The sequence below is a fragment of the Cucurbita pepo genome, chromosome 2, assembly GCF_057944985.1.
Source record: "Cucurbita pepo subsp. pepo isolate OVF chromosome 2, ASM5794498v1, whole genome shotgun sequence".
Lineage (NCBI taxonomy): Eukaryota > Viridiplantae > Streptophyta > Magnoliopsida > Cucurbitales > Cucurbitaceae > Cucurbita > Cucurbita pepo.
In genome coordinates this window covers 10,232,855-10,248,072 of record NC_141799.1, presented here as the reverse complement: position 1 = coordinate 10,248,072, position 15,218 = coordinate 10,232,855, and the positions used below count along the sequence as shown (strand labels likewise).

Genomic DNA, 15,218 nt, shown 5'->3' with positions numbered 1-15,218 from the left:
ATAGACATGAAAGATATGTTATGAAGGAAGATTCTAGTGAGATTGTATTAAATGATAATGAAAATTGAAAAACGTTGGGACCTTATACATTATTGTGTGCTCATGCATTGGGGGATACCCCTTACCCTTCTCAATAGTACAGACGCGTACGCTACGAGACAGGAGAACGATCATTATGTTAACATAATGCTGTCGTAATGATCGCTATTCGTAACGGGTGTCTAACATCAACAACCACCAGAGAATTCTCGCCCCATAAAAAAGGGGGCCTAGGAGGCGTGCGAACTGATGGGTGGGTCAATACTCGCACGTGTGAACCGTGTGTAGAAAAATTAAGTACACATCCCAATTGCCCGTTATGATGGCCGTCGCAGGAAAATAAATTGTTATGATAGGTCTCTTTCATGAAATTGTATGTGTTATCATTTAACCCCAATAGTGGGGTCACTTACTGAGTATTTCTTAAAATACTCAAGCCACGTGCTACTTCTATTTTAGGTAAATGCAAGGCATCCCTGAACGGCTGACGACGACATCACAACTCGAGACCATGACACATGCGCATAGGGTAGCCCCATTTATTTTCTTAGACTTAGCCAAGCTCAACACATATCGGGAACATCTTTTGAGAGCGTAATGAAGGAAGTTCAATTGAGTCAATTAACAACTGAGTTACGAAATAGACATCTTGGAAAGTAGCAAGCAGACATCAAAACGCCAAAAAGAGAGGGCAAGGAACAATGTCAAGCAATAAAATTGAGAAGTGGGGAAGAAATACCCAACAGAAGAGGTGAAATTAAAGAACACATTAACAATCACTCGGCTAATACATAATAGAGAAAGGAGGAAAATGCCGGACAAAAGAAGCAGGCTCGAACACAAAAATGAATAGCGTAGTAGCATTAAGGTAGTAGCATTAAATGAAGAGTGTAGGTGAATGAAATGGTAACATACACAAAAATTAGGGAAACTTATATACCTACGAGGCTCGAACATTACAATGTAGGTGAAGGAAATAATAACGTACACAAAAATAAAAAAATAAAAAATGCTAGTTCAACTACATGTTACTACAATCTTGAACACTTGTGAATTTTTGTATTTTTTCTAATTAATTAATGTGATTGATAATTATATAAGGTGAACCATTTATCTTGTATCAATTGAATAACTTCTCTCTCAAATTATTCAATACTTTACTTTAGCAATTTTTCGTATTTTTTTTATAGCATCTATTATAATTACACAAAAATAATAATAATAAGTCTCGAACTTGTAATAACGTCAACCATCAAGATCTTTAAAAAAAAAAACATATTATAGCGTTTTGTTTAGCTATAATTTTTACATGTACAAACAAAGTAGAGAGGAAGCTCAAACATATAGAAACAAACCACTGTCCTTGCCCACATGAATGGTAGCTAACACAATAACAAACATAAACCACAAATCCGGTAATCAAAGCACTAAGCCAATCATTATAAATTTAAAAGATCCATTCACAAACTGCTATTAACTTCTCCTGCTGTAGTCTTGGACTCCATGACCGAGTCATAAGAAGCATGTAATCCAATCAAGATATAGTAAATCAACAGAATCCCAGTCCAGATTCCGAACCTTTCAAATGAAGCTTTGTCGATGGAGCCAAGAAGGAAAAGGTTGATGGCGATCGACAGTGAAGGCAGCCACGGGACGAGCGGCACGCCCCACACGCGAGGCTTTTTGGCCTGTGGGACACCGAGCCATAGGGCCAGAGTTGAGAGAAACCATATGGAATTGGACACCACCAAGCCGATCCAGCCGTCGCTTGAGCCCCAGTACACGGCAGTTGCTATTGAAGATCCCACGATTAGAACCAGGCAGATTATGAGCTTGTTTCGGTCGGATGGTGTCGTTTCACCGCTGACGTAGTAGCGTCAGACGATCAGGCCGATGGCTACCAGCATGAAGATGAAGAGGGTGGAGATAGAGAGGAGGTTCGAGAGGATTCCCAAGCTTGTAAAGAAGGCGATTATTGCTGTAGCAGCGAGCATTGTGGCTGTTGCATTCACTGGAGTGCCCGTCCTTTCATGCACTTTGGCGAACCATGGTGAGATCATGTGGGTTCTGGCAATGTGGGTGAGATAGCGTGCCTGTCCAACCGCATTAACCAACAACACGGTGGTCATGCCTTTAATAGCACCAGCAGCCACAATGTACTTAGCCCAACCCCATCCCACAGCCTCAAAAGCCATTGAAAACGGCGCGTCCTCATCAATTTGTTGGTACGGCTGCATCAAGCACAAGGTAACCGCAAGAATGCAATAGGCTAATGTGGTGATCACCATTGATCCAACAAGACCAATAGGTATATCTTTAGCAGGGTTCTTAGTTTCCTCAGCCATTGTCGAAACGGCGTCGAATCCAACGTATGCAAAGAACAAAACGGCAGAGGCTACGAAGATGCCACGAGGGCCATAGGGGGCAAAGGGAGTGAAGTTTTTCGGGTTGGCCTTGGTGAGGCCGGCAATGACAATGAAGAGGATGATGGCAACGTGGAAAATGGAAGCAATGTAGTTGAAGCGGGAGGAGCCTTTGGTGCTGGCTACAGCCAAGGTGCAAATGACGATGATCACAATGATGGCGATGGGGTCGAGTTGGTTGTAGGAGTCGGGGAAAGACGAAACGTGGATGCGAAAATCGTTCGGATGGTGATTGCACAAAGTGGCAAAGTATGAAGTCCATGAACGGGCCACAGCAGCGCTGCCAATTATATATTCGAGGAGAATGTTGCCCGCTGCGATGAATGCCACGAAGTCTCCTAGTTCTACCCTTAGGTAGGCGAATGATCCACCTGAACAAATAATTACAACGAGCTCCTGTGGTTAGTAATTTAGAAAAAACTAAAAGGGAATCTAGAATAATTTTAAATTTGGATTATTGTAAAAGTATTGTTGAATTCAAAATATTTTTACCATTTATATTTATAGATATTTTATACTTCTTGCATTCAAAATCTAAATTTTGTTTCAACCAATTAAGATGTTATAATAAAAATTTCAATACAATATCACTTGAGGGTCGTTATCTCTAACACAAAAATAAGACCCATTTCATTAAAGAAAAGAAAAGAAAAAAAAAAAAAAAAAAACAAGAGCACATGTTAGACAACTTTTTAATTTTTTTTTTTTTAATATTCAAAATACTATTACAGTTGGTACACATGAACTTTCAAGAGTAACAATAATATTCTTAATTTTAGAAAAAATATATATATAAATTACTATTGGTACCCTTACAATTAAAAAGGGAGATGATGTATAAGAAATAGATAAACCGTCTCCATTTCTATATTAGAGTTTAAAAATATTTTTAAATTTTTTTTATAAAAGTTAAAGGTATAATTCTTTTCCAAAGTTGAAGAGACTCTCTAATAAAATTTAAACACTTTTTTTTTATATATAGTCAAGAGGTGGAAAAGAATTAGTAAAGAATAAAATAATTAATAGAAAATTAATAGAAAAAATACAAGAATAAGTGTATAAAATTTTAAAACACTGTCGAAATAGAAATTAATTTGAAAATAAATAATAAAATATATAATATTTTGACGACAAACATAAACCAAATAGAAAAAGGCATGTACCAGCTGTTGGGATCTCCACGGCAAATTCAGTGTAACAGAAGACTTAAAGCATGGCGGAGACACCGGAGACGACATAAGACAAGACGACAGCTGGGCCGGCGTGTTTCTTAGTCTCAAGACCGGTGAGGACGAATATTCCGGCGCCGATGACAGAGCCGATACCGAACCACATAAGGTCCCACCATGTGAGGCTCTTCTTCATCTCGTGCTGGCTGCGAGCCTTCATCTCGACGAGCTCAATGTGCTCCCCGGACCTGGCCGTGAGCCGATCCAAGAGCCGGGCTGGCGTCGCCTTCAACGCTTTAGTGTAATTTCCCCAACTCTTAAACGACTCCTCTGGTAGAAAATCTTGCTTCGAACAACCACAAGATCTTCTTCTGATCCCTTCTCCACCACCGGCATCACCGTTTGGTTGACCCATTATGAATTCACACTGAAACAGTCAACCAAAAAAGAAACTAATGGAGAGAATCAAGTAACTTAAGACAAGACGGGAGAATAAGAAAGGAAAAGGGGGTTTATAAAGGAAAAGGGCTTGTACCACACTTCTTAACTCCAAATCATTCTCAACTGGATTCTCAATCATATTCCAATTAAAGCTGAATTTTAAAACTATTCTCTTAAAACTAGATTTAGTTAAATGAACGGATGGTTAACTTCAAACAACCGTTTTACTTAGGGTACAATTATATATAAAAATATTTATTTAACTTCATAATTACTTTACTCACAAATTTAAGTATTATAATTAGTATGTAGTTTAATAAAACTCTACAAAATAGTCTTTACGGTCGAGATTAATCGTGAGAATTTTATAATATTCTAATATTCTAATACTCTACTTGCCTGAAGTCTAACACGTGGACCATTGTAAAAGGGAGAGAATTGAACTTGAAATTATTGTCATGGTTCACATAGTTGACTTGGATACAAAGGACAAAATCGAACTTTTATTAAGGATAAATTGGTGACACCAGTCTAAGCTAATCAGGTAAGTGGCTGTACTATTCGTATGGTTAGAAACCGATGTTGTATGATGACACATGCCCCATAGTTCTGCACGTGTCATATGCTTGATATGCGTGAAATGTTTATGAAATGATGTGATGCGTTTGACGATATGTTTGAGATGTGTTACGTGAATGATATAATATATGTTATGGTACCATGTGTTTAACGATATGTTTAAGATATGTTATTTCTATTTTCTTGTCTTAAATTAAAAGTGTAAGTTCATGGCTTCATTTGCAAATATTGTATTTCGAACTACCACCTATGTTATTTATGGAATTCATGTGGTGATGCTTCTAATTTAAGCAAGAATATTAAGGACGTTACATTACTGAGTGTGATATGTGATGAGAGAATTGATGGTGTTAATATAACACATGCGGAAGCAATTTGGATCTTAAGCACTCTAAGTACATCAATTATAGTAAATTAGCTTGCATGTTCAAAAACATTAAAACTCAATGAGTTTGAATACTAACCTTTTGTCGCTCAAGTTTCTTCACGAACTGGTTTCGAACCACTACTAGTGTCTTCTCCACTATTCTCCGGCCTTAGAACGGGATTGTGGAATCCGGTGAGTGACTAAACTTGGGAGGGATTTAGTATATATGAAAAGAGAGTTTTTGAGAGGTTTTTCTCAATGTTTTTTTTTCCAAAGGAAGACCTTTCAGTACCATGATCACTCTATTTACAGAGTCATGTTTGGATGTTCATGTAAATTTGAGATCACCAAATTTTGACACTCAAATGTTTGGGATTATGTGGCAAGCATGCATGTTTGAGTTAACCAAATTTTGACACTCAAAATTCCACTGGAACTTGTGGGGTTTATAGGGCAAGAATGTAAGTAATTCTACTGGAACTTGTGAGGTTTATATGGCAAGCATGTAAGTTTTGTTAAACCAAATTTTAACGCCTCAAAATTCCACTAACAAGTAACCTTTTGACTTTCTTCATTTTAATTCAACAATTAATTTGAATAATTAATTTCAAATTAAAATAATATTAAATTATTAATTAAACTATTTAATTAATATTTAATATTAACTCAAAAATCAATCTCAATCAATTCCAACGATTAAAATATTTAAAACTTATTTAAATATCTCAAATTCTCTCTTTTTATTTAATTCATAAATAAAACAAAAAATGCGGTTAAATATATCGTATATATGTAGCGCATATTCCCTAATTTGAATTCGAACACTTCGAACTCACTCGTCACACTGTTCTATTGTTTAGTCCGATGTGAGCTAGCAGAGGGACCTAATGGACCTATAGATCATGGGCTCCAACGATCCAAGATTAACCAGTTAAACTCATTAACCTTGTTAATCAACAACTCGTTAACTACTAGGACACTCCACTATAGTCTAGTAGTTGCACTCCCCTCACTATAGATATATTTCTGTCCATTTGATATAACCATGATTAGTAAGTCGATCCTTCACAGGTTGTTCGTAGCTAAAGCTGGGTCAATTAGTCGTTTTACCCCTGAAGTTGCTTCTTGTTCCTTATGTCCCCCTGATGTTAGGTCATGCCGGTAAAAAAATTTATGTTAGGTCATGCGGGTAAAAAAAAATAATTAAACAAATCAACTAATCTCATCTCTCTTCCATCCTCTCACACGCCCACTTTCCCCTCAATACTCAACCAACTCCCCGTGCTCTCTCCCTTTCTTCCGATTCTCATTACATTATGTGCACATTTGTCCTAACACCACTATCTCCCATCATCAAAAATGGAAATCTTTCTCTTACAATTACAACATGAATCAATTCTACAGGATGGTTATAAGCTTCGAGGGACAAGTCAAGCCAATCTTAAAAATAAAATAGAATGTCGGCCAATCAAGTAAATTACTGACACGTGCCCCGTGGTTATGCACATGTCATATATTTGATAAGTGTAAATCGTTTATGAATCGATATGACTACGATATGATATGTATATGTTATAATATGTGAATGGCATGATAACTCTTACGTTATGATATGTTTGAGTAGAATACGAGAATGATGCAATGAACGTAATGTAATGATATGACTAAGATATTATTAATATAACGACACGGTTAGGTTATGTATAGAAATTGATATGGTTATGATAGATTGAAAAAACGATATATATATATAGGTTATGTGTAGAAAATGATAGATTGATAAAACTATATGGTTAGGGTGCGTTTGGAAAACAATATGACTAAGGTATGTCCATGAAATGATACGACTATGAGATGTATAAGGACAATAAGGTTATGACAAGATTAAAAATACTATATGACTAGGATATGCATTATAGGGTAGGTTTTGTTGGATTCAAACTCTCGTCCAAATATAACATATTTTAACGTTGTAATAACTTGCTATATATAATACACCCTATTAATTGTTACATGGATGGTATATATTTAGAAAAATAAGGTTAGAAAAGTAGTGAGATTTAGATGCTACAACGGAGTAAATATTTGTTGTATACCAATTTGATATGACTATATATATATATGAAAGAAACAAAACAATGGATTTGTGAACAAAGCAAAAAGTTACCAACTTAAACTCCCACAAAAAAAAAAAAAAAAATGAAGCCTCAAAACATAAACATATTCTTTCTCGTCATATTGTTTGCTTTTAAATCAAATATGATTATTAGCTCATGTTTTGCAGAATCCGACTCAAAGATACAACGCCCATTCTCCCCGTGGGAAGCAATTTGGAATCATATGAAGGATTCAATTCTCTTGGCTCATTGCAAGTCTAAAGACAACGATTTAGGCAAACAGGAAATCGACCTTAGAGCGAAATACTCTTGGACCTTCAAAGAAATTTTTTGGCAATCAGCACGATTTTGGTGCAATTTTAGCAGCAAACACGGACATGCTTCTGGTGAAGTATTTTGGCCAGAAATGGAAAATTGGTTTAGCGATCAATGTTATAATAGTATTTGTACTTGGGCAGCAGAAGACAATGGCATTTCCTTACGTCTTGGTTCTAAAGAATCATATCTATTAGAGTACCCTTGGATATGATCGTTGAGTTTCATTGGGTTGATTTAAACACAACTTCCAAGGATGTTGAGTTTCATTGAGTTATTCTTGATCTAGACACAAGAAAACCCTTATTGCTTTTCTGTTTTGGAGATTGAAGGTCAATTATTTTGTACTTGTTGAGCTAAAATGTATACCGATGATAATAAAAATAAAACATGATATAGTTATATATATATATATATATATATATATATATATATATATATATATATATATATATATATATATATATATATATATATATATATATATATATAATTTTTTTTTTTTCTTTTGGAAAGATACAAGTTGTAAGGACCGGGCTGACTCGTTGGCTTCATAAAAGAACGAAATTTTTTTAGCGAAATAAAACAAGAAAATTTAAAACATAATATACATTATATCAAAATAAAGTTCATACATAAGTTTTTAAAACACAACCCAACATATTTGAGACACAAAATATCGAATGGACACAAAACGTTTTAAAATAAAAAGTTTGAGGACGACGGGTGAAACTTGTCTACTGCACCTACTCCAAAGTCCCCTCCAGACCTCAAAAAGCTCCTTATTACAAAGACTCAGTAAGTAGCCTACTTGTAGGCTCTTAATCGTGTCCTTGATATGCTAGAGTATCACACTCTTTCTTTTCTTTTTCTTGTTCTGGTTGTAAGTACTTGCGCTCTTTAGTTCTTATCCTTGATTTGTGGGTTCATATCTCAATCTATCCTGAGAACCTTGGTCCTTGGATCCTTAAACTTTAGTTCTAATCCAAGGGCCTTAGTACTATGGTTCTTAGGTCTTGATTCTTAGTCTTAGAACTTAGATCTTGATCCATGTTCTAGTCATTGATCTTTGTCTTGTTCTTGGTAATTTCTAGGTTCCTTTTTTGCTCTTTCAAGGATATCTAGTACTAAATTACACTTTGTTCTTGGTAATTTCTAGGTTCTTGTTTTGCTCTTTCAAGGATATCTAGTACTAAATTATACTTTACCCTATATATCATATTTGATATTTTATTATAAGCAAATATCTTTTTACCATAGGTATCTTTTCATGTATTGTTATTTCAATTTATTTATGTTTCTATATCCTTTTAATTTATTTGATTATAAATAGAGAACATTGACACACCATTCAGGTGGGGTGGTTTAGCAAACATTCTCAGCTTCGTTCTCCAAGACACTCCCCTAAGATTTACGGTACTATTCATGAACCTGACAACTTTTATCCAAGGTTTCATGTGTTCCAATTGAAAGAGTTTCATAATATTTGGAGGTTATTTAGTTCATGAACCGAAGCTAAATTAACTTATGGGTATTATGGTCATTTTATATCATTTCTTTGTTTACCTACTTAACCTTATCCAATGACCACCAAATTTCATATATAGTCTTAACATACCATAATATGCATTTGAGTTAACATGCAACAGTTCATGCAATATTAACAAACATGCTCAACGGGAAGATAACGTCCATCTTCATCCGTAGCGCAGATTTCACATAGTTTCCTTCCTCCTTTATCATGCATACATGCAAATTGTAACGACTCGAAATTTTCTACTTAATTTAAGGTCGATACTGTATACATACCATAAACATTGAATGAGGAAGACTTCATTTAAATTCCATAAAACATAACCTTTAACTTAAAACACAGCCATGGACTTATGTGTTTCGAAAACATTTTTAAAACGACACAACAAAAGACTCGAAATAAAATAAATAAGCGTTTAAGTTTAAAACATCCTATTCTATCCTAAGTCTAAGAAAATAAATACCACTATGCTATGCATGTGCCATGATCTTGAGTTGCGATGCCGTCGTCAGCCGTATAGGAATGCCTTGCCTTAACCTGAAAAATGTAGTAGCACATGGCTTGAGTATTTAAAGAAATACTCAGCAAGTGACCCCACTATTGGGGTTAAATGCAACAATCACATGCAATGAAACGATGGGACCTATCTTTCATTTCGTTTCGTTTTCCCTACGGTGTAATCCTAATAGGTAATCGTGGACGTGTACCATATACTCTACACGCAGCCCATACGTGCGAGTATGGACTCACCAGCTAGTTCGCACACCGCTGGGCCACTGTCCCTAGTCGGTGGGCATGCTCTGGGAGCCTATCGGGACCCGTTAAAATTAGAACCGTCACGGCAGCGCTATGCAAAGCATAACGATCGTTGTCCTGCCATTGGATGTACGCGTCCGTACCCTCGTGATGGGATAAGGGTATCCCCCCAAATGCATGAGCACACAATATGCATGAGGTCCCACTAGTCCTACAGTTATCATTAATGAACATAACCCCCTGTCACGTTTTCATGCTTACATGTCATTCTCATTCTCATTTCTTTACATATCATACATATTCCTAACGGGGTTATGTTCCATGCAATTTACCGTATTTCATGTCATACAATTCATGCAGTTACATTCAAATATTCATACAAACAAGCCATAATCGTTCAAGGACCACACATCGTTACATGCATTACACATCACATCAGACTAAAAGCATACATTCACGTTCACATAACTACGTACTTAAGCACAATAATCTAGCATACAATGCATCATATCATAAACAAGTCATAACGTAAACACTTCATAGTCATATCGTTCTCTAACTTACCATAGCCTTAACGTTCTTATCAAGTTTGAACTCTATAAAATTATTTCCCTAATTTACATTGGCCATCTTAAAATTGTGATCTTTTCTATTAGACAAAATTTAAAGAAACTCACTACCCTCTAATAAAAATTCTCATCTTTTCTGTTAGACAAAATTGAAAGGAGGCAAAGGAGCTCACTCATATTTCCTTATTGCTCACTCCCTCATATTTCCTTTTATGGTTAAATATTGTTTAACAAATCTTTCCTCAATCTCCCTCCCTCTCTCTCTTTTTTTTTTTCATTCTGTAAATAGGTTTTTTAATTGTGTAAACAGATATTACTGGCCAATTTGAAGTACAGGCTAGTTTATAGATCTGCCACCTAAAATTTTACTGAATCTAACCTTATAACCTTATTTCGTATAACTAAAATGCTAACACAAATCTAATAATTTTATATGGGATCTAATTATTACATACGGTAAGATAGGAGAGAAGATTTGATCCTAAATTAATTTCTTATAACCATAACTAAATTAATTTCTTATAACCATAACTCTATAGGAAAAGGAAATCTGAGATAGGATTTTACCGTAATAACTGACAAACTCAAAATCTGCAATCGCTTGAAAGCCATTTTACTTCTCAAATTGATCGTTGTTGTTTTTCTGTTTTTTTTCTTTTTTTTCTAGTTAGCTTAAGATGGGTAGAGATAATTGTGGGAAGGGATGAGAGGTCAGTGGAAAGAGGTGGGGAAAGATTTTTTTTTTTTTTAATTTTAATTAATTAATTAATTAAATAATTATTATTATTTTAACTTTTTTTTTTATTTGTTTATTTCTTTATTTATTTTTGGGCTATTTCACAAATATCACATTCTCATTCTAAAATGATTTCAGAGTCAATCATATCTAGATCATATTGATTTTCTTAATTAATTTATTTGCATGGCTTACATGCTAATATGTTAGGTCTAGCTAGCTAGGTTTATAAATTTTACAGCATGCATGCTTAATCCAAGCAGTTTCTACAAGTACGACTCGTGAGAATCCAAATGGTTACTTACTTGGTTAATGCGTGTTTTTTCGATCTCGAGTCTCTCACTGGAGAGGGTTCCAAAAATTATGAAATTTCCTTTATGGGATCTAATTCACATAATAATAAGGTCAGTATTGAAATTGGGCTGAAAAACAACTAAACAGGCGAAAAACGGGTGAGAATAGGGGGCTCCACGTGCCTGCACACACAGGCAAGCTCCCCCACGCGCTAGCACGCGCCCCCTGACACAATCGCACTTTCGAAGGCAGCAGACTAGCGATTGTGCCGCACTCACTTTCCAACGACAAGTGAGCTAAGCCAATTTGTTCTTGCGTCGCCTACGGCCAAGCGACGTATGATCGAGCCTCTAGCCTCGGTTTTAAAACAAGGTTTTAGAAAACGAGGAGAGAGAGAGATTTTAGAGAGAGAGATTTTGGAAAGAGACGTTATATAAGCAAGCAAGAGAAAGATAACAACGGCTTAGCATATATAACCTTGGGTAGGGAGAAGTTGACAACTAGTCATATCCCCCTATAGTACATTCTGAGCCATTTTATGTCTGGCAGGCCTAGACATGATATTTTTGAGGCGTCATACGCCTTAGAACTATAAAAGGACAAACACTAGAATGAAAAGACATGACAAGGGTTTGGCTTGTCATGGGCATGCGGCTATGGGCAACACGCCCTGGACGAGCATGACCGTGACATCCTCCACCACCTAATTGGTTGACGTCCCTGTCAACCGACTACTTTCAAACCTTGCGATGTGGGTGGCGGCGGAGTTCAGATCTTCGGCGCGTTCCCAGCTGGTTTCCTCTGTAGGGAGATTCTTCCATTTGACAAGGAATTCACGAATCGTCCGTACAGGTCTTCCTATCTTCCTAACCCTGTCGGCTAGGATCTCCTCTACTTCTTTTGTTTCTTTTTGCTTCAGATCGATGCTCGGTCTTGTGATTGCATTTCGTTGGTCGTCGTCTGGGTCAGGGTGGTAGGGCTTCAAGTTGCTCACATGAATTACTGGGTGGATTTTCATCCATGCGGGTAGTGCAACTCGGTAGGAGGTAGCCCCGATCTTTTTAAGGACTTCAACCGGGCCTTCATATTTTTGAACTAGTCTCTGGTCCTTTCGGTTGCGAAATCTGATCTGTTCTGGTCTCAGCTTGATGAGAACTTGATCTCCTGCTGGGAAATGAAGGGGGCGACGCTTCTTGTCTGCCCACTTTTTCATATGCTTGGAAGCCTTCTCTAAATATGCCCGGGCTATATCTGTCGTCTGCTTCCATTCTCTTGTAAAGTTGTGAGCTTGAGGGTTTTTTCCTGCATAAAGATGATCAATAATATGGGGTAAGACCGGTTGTTGTCCACTAACAATTCCGAAGGGACTCTTTCCCGTAGACGAGCTTGTTTGGCAATTGAAGCAAAATTGGGCGACATCTAACAGTTGTATCCAGTTCTTCTGGCGAGCATCGACGAAGTGACGTAAGTATTCTTCAAGCAAGCAATTGAACCGTTCTGTCTGTCCATCAGTTTGAGGGTGATAACTCGAGGAGATGTTTAAGGTTGTTCCCAAGAAGGCGAATAACTCCGTCCAGAATGTCCCAATGAATCTGCCATCCCTATCACTGATGATGCTCGACGAAATGCCCCATAACTTTACAACGTGTTTGAAAAATAGTTGGGCTGTGAGTTCCGCCGAGCCTAATTTGGGAGTGGGGATGAATGTCGCATATTTTGAGAATCGGTCTACGATAACCAAGATGGCGTCGTATTCCCCGACTTTTGGGAGGTGTGTTATGAAGTCCGGAGATACACTTTCCCAGGGTCTTGTTGGCACAGGTAGAGGTTCCAAGAGTCCTGAGACTTTGGCTTTCTCGACTTTGTCCTGTTGACAGATGAGGCACGTCTTGGTGTATTGCATGATGTCTTCTCGCATGTTTGACCAGAAGTACCCCTTCTTTATTAGGGCATATGTTCTTTGCCACCCAGGGTGTCCGGCCCATAAGGTATCATGACATTCCTGAATGAGCTTCCTCCTCAGTTTCCCCGTTCTTGGGACATACAATCTGTTTCCTCTGGTCATCAGGAGGTCTCCCTCAACCCAAAACTGTCGTGTTTTCCCAACTTTAGCTAGTTCGACGACGGCTTTGGCCGATGGGTCTTTATGTAAATGTTCCTTGATGATGTCGCGCATCGATCCATCGATCTTACTTGAATGAATATGGGCTAACATGCACAGGGCCACATGTTCGCCCTTCCGACTCAGTGCGTCGGCTGCTTGATTACTAATTCCTGCTTTGTGTTTGAACTTGAAGTCGAATTCGGCCAACGATTCCTGCCACCGGGCTTGTTCTGCCGTTAATTTTGGTTGATCAAAGAAGTGGCAAATGGCGCTGTTATCCGTCTTCACTACGAACTGTGATCCCAAGAGATACTGTCTCCAGACTCGAAGGCAGTGGACTACAGCCAGCATTTCTTTCTCGGAGACAGTGTATCTCCGTTCGGCATCGTTGAGCTTTCGACTTTCGTAAGCGATGGGGTGGCCTTCCTGAATAAGGACCCCACCTAGAGCAAAGTAGGAAGCATCTGTTTCTATTTCAAATGGCTTTGTAACATCTACCAACCCGAGGACAGAACCCCTTGTCATGGTTGTTTTCAGATTTTCAAAGACCATTTGACAATCATTCGACCACGACCAAGGGTGGTCTTTCTTCAACAGTTCTGTCAATGGGGCGGCTCGTCGTGAAAACCCTTCGACGAACCGCCTATAGTAGTTGGCTAATCCTAAGAAGGACCGCACCTCGGATACGGAAGTAGGGACTTTCCATTCTTGGATAGCTTTTATCTTGTCGCTATCCATACTAATTTGTCCACATTTGACGACATGTCCAAGGAAGTTGATGCATGTTTGTGCGAATGCACATTTCTCTTTCTTCACATACAGTTGGTTCTGCCGTGCTTGTCAAACACCAGCTTCAAGTGCACTTTGTGTTCCTCTAGGGTTGTGCTGTAAACAACTATGTCGTCGAGGTATACTATGACGAGCTGATCCAAGTATTTGTAGAAAACTTGGTTCATCAACGTGCAGAAAGTAGCTAGGGCGTTTGTCAAGCCAAAGGGCATTACTAGGGATTCGAAGACCCCATATCTTGTTACGCACATCATCTTGGGTTCGTCCCCTGATCGTAAGTCCAACTTCGTGAAGTACTTGGCCCTGTGAAGTTGGTCGAATAAGTCGGATATTATCGGCAGCGGATATTTGTTGCATACCGTCACCTTGTTTAAGGCTCTATAGTCTATGCACAGACGCAACGTCCCATCCTTCTTCTTCTAGAACAGTACGGGGGCTCCGTAAGGTGCCTTTGCCGGGCGAATGAATCCCGCCTTCAGCAACTCATCAAGTTGTTTCCTCAATTCGGCTAGCTCGGGCGGAGCCATCCGGTATGCGTTCTTCACTGGCGGTTTAACCCCGGGGAGGAGTTCGATTTCATGGTCAATGCCTCGACGAGGTGGTAGTGTTTGGGGTAGACTCTCTGGCATTATGTCGGCATAGCTGTTTAGTACTTCCTTGATTTCCTCTGGATCAGTTTTTTTGGTGGCCGCTTCTTCCATCAGTGATATAGCCATGAATGTAGGTTCCTCTCGTGCGAGTCCCCTTTTCAGTTGTATGGCCGAGATTATTCGAAGATTACCGGGTTGCTTGATGCTTGCAGATATTACTGTGGGGTTGCGGTCGGTGATCACCAATCATTTCGCCAGTGGCATTGGGATGACTTTGTGTTCTAGGAGGAACTCCATCCCAAGTACCACGTCGAAGTCGTCCTTGCGAACCACGACAAGGTCTAGCTCTCCTGTCCAATCCCCTATTTTGAAGGAGACTCCTTTGGAAACTCCCAC

At 38.2% G+C, this 15,218-nt stretch overlaps 1 pseudogene; it reads right to left on the bottom strand.

Moving 5' to 3' along the window:
* Window positions 1–1,458: 1,458 nt before the first annotated feature.
* Window positions 1,459–4,050, bottom strand: LOC147793616 (cationic amino acid transporter 1-like; annotated as a pseudogene).
* Between the last annotated feature and the right edge of the window lie 11,168 nt (window positions 4,051–15,218).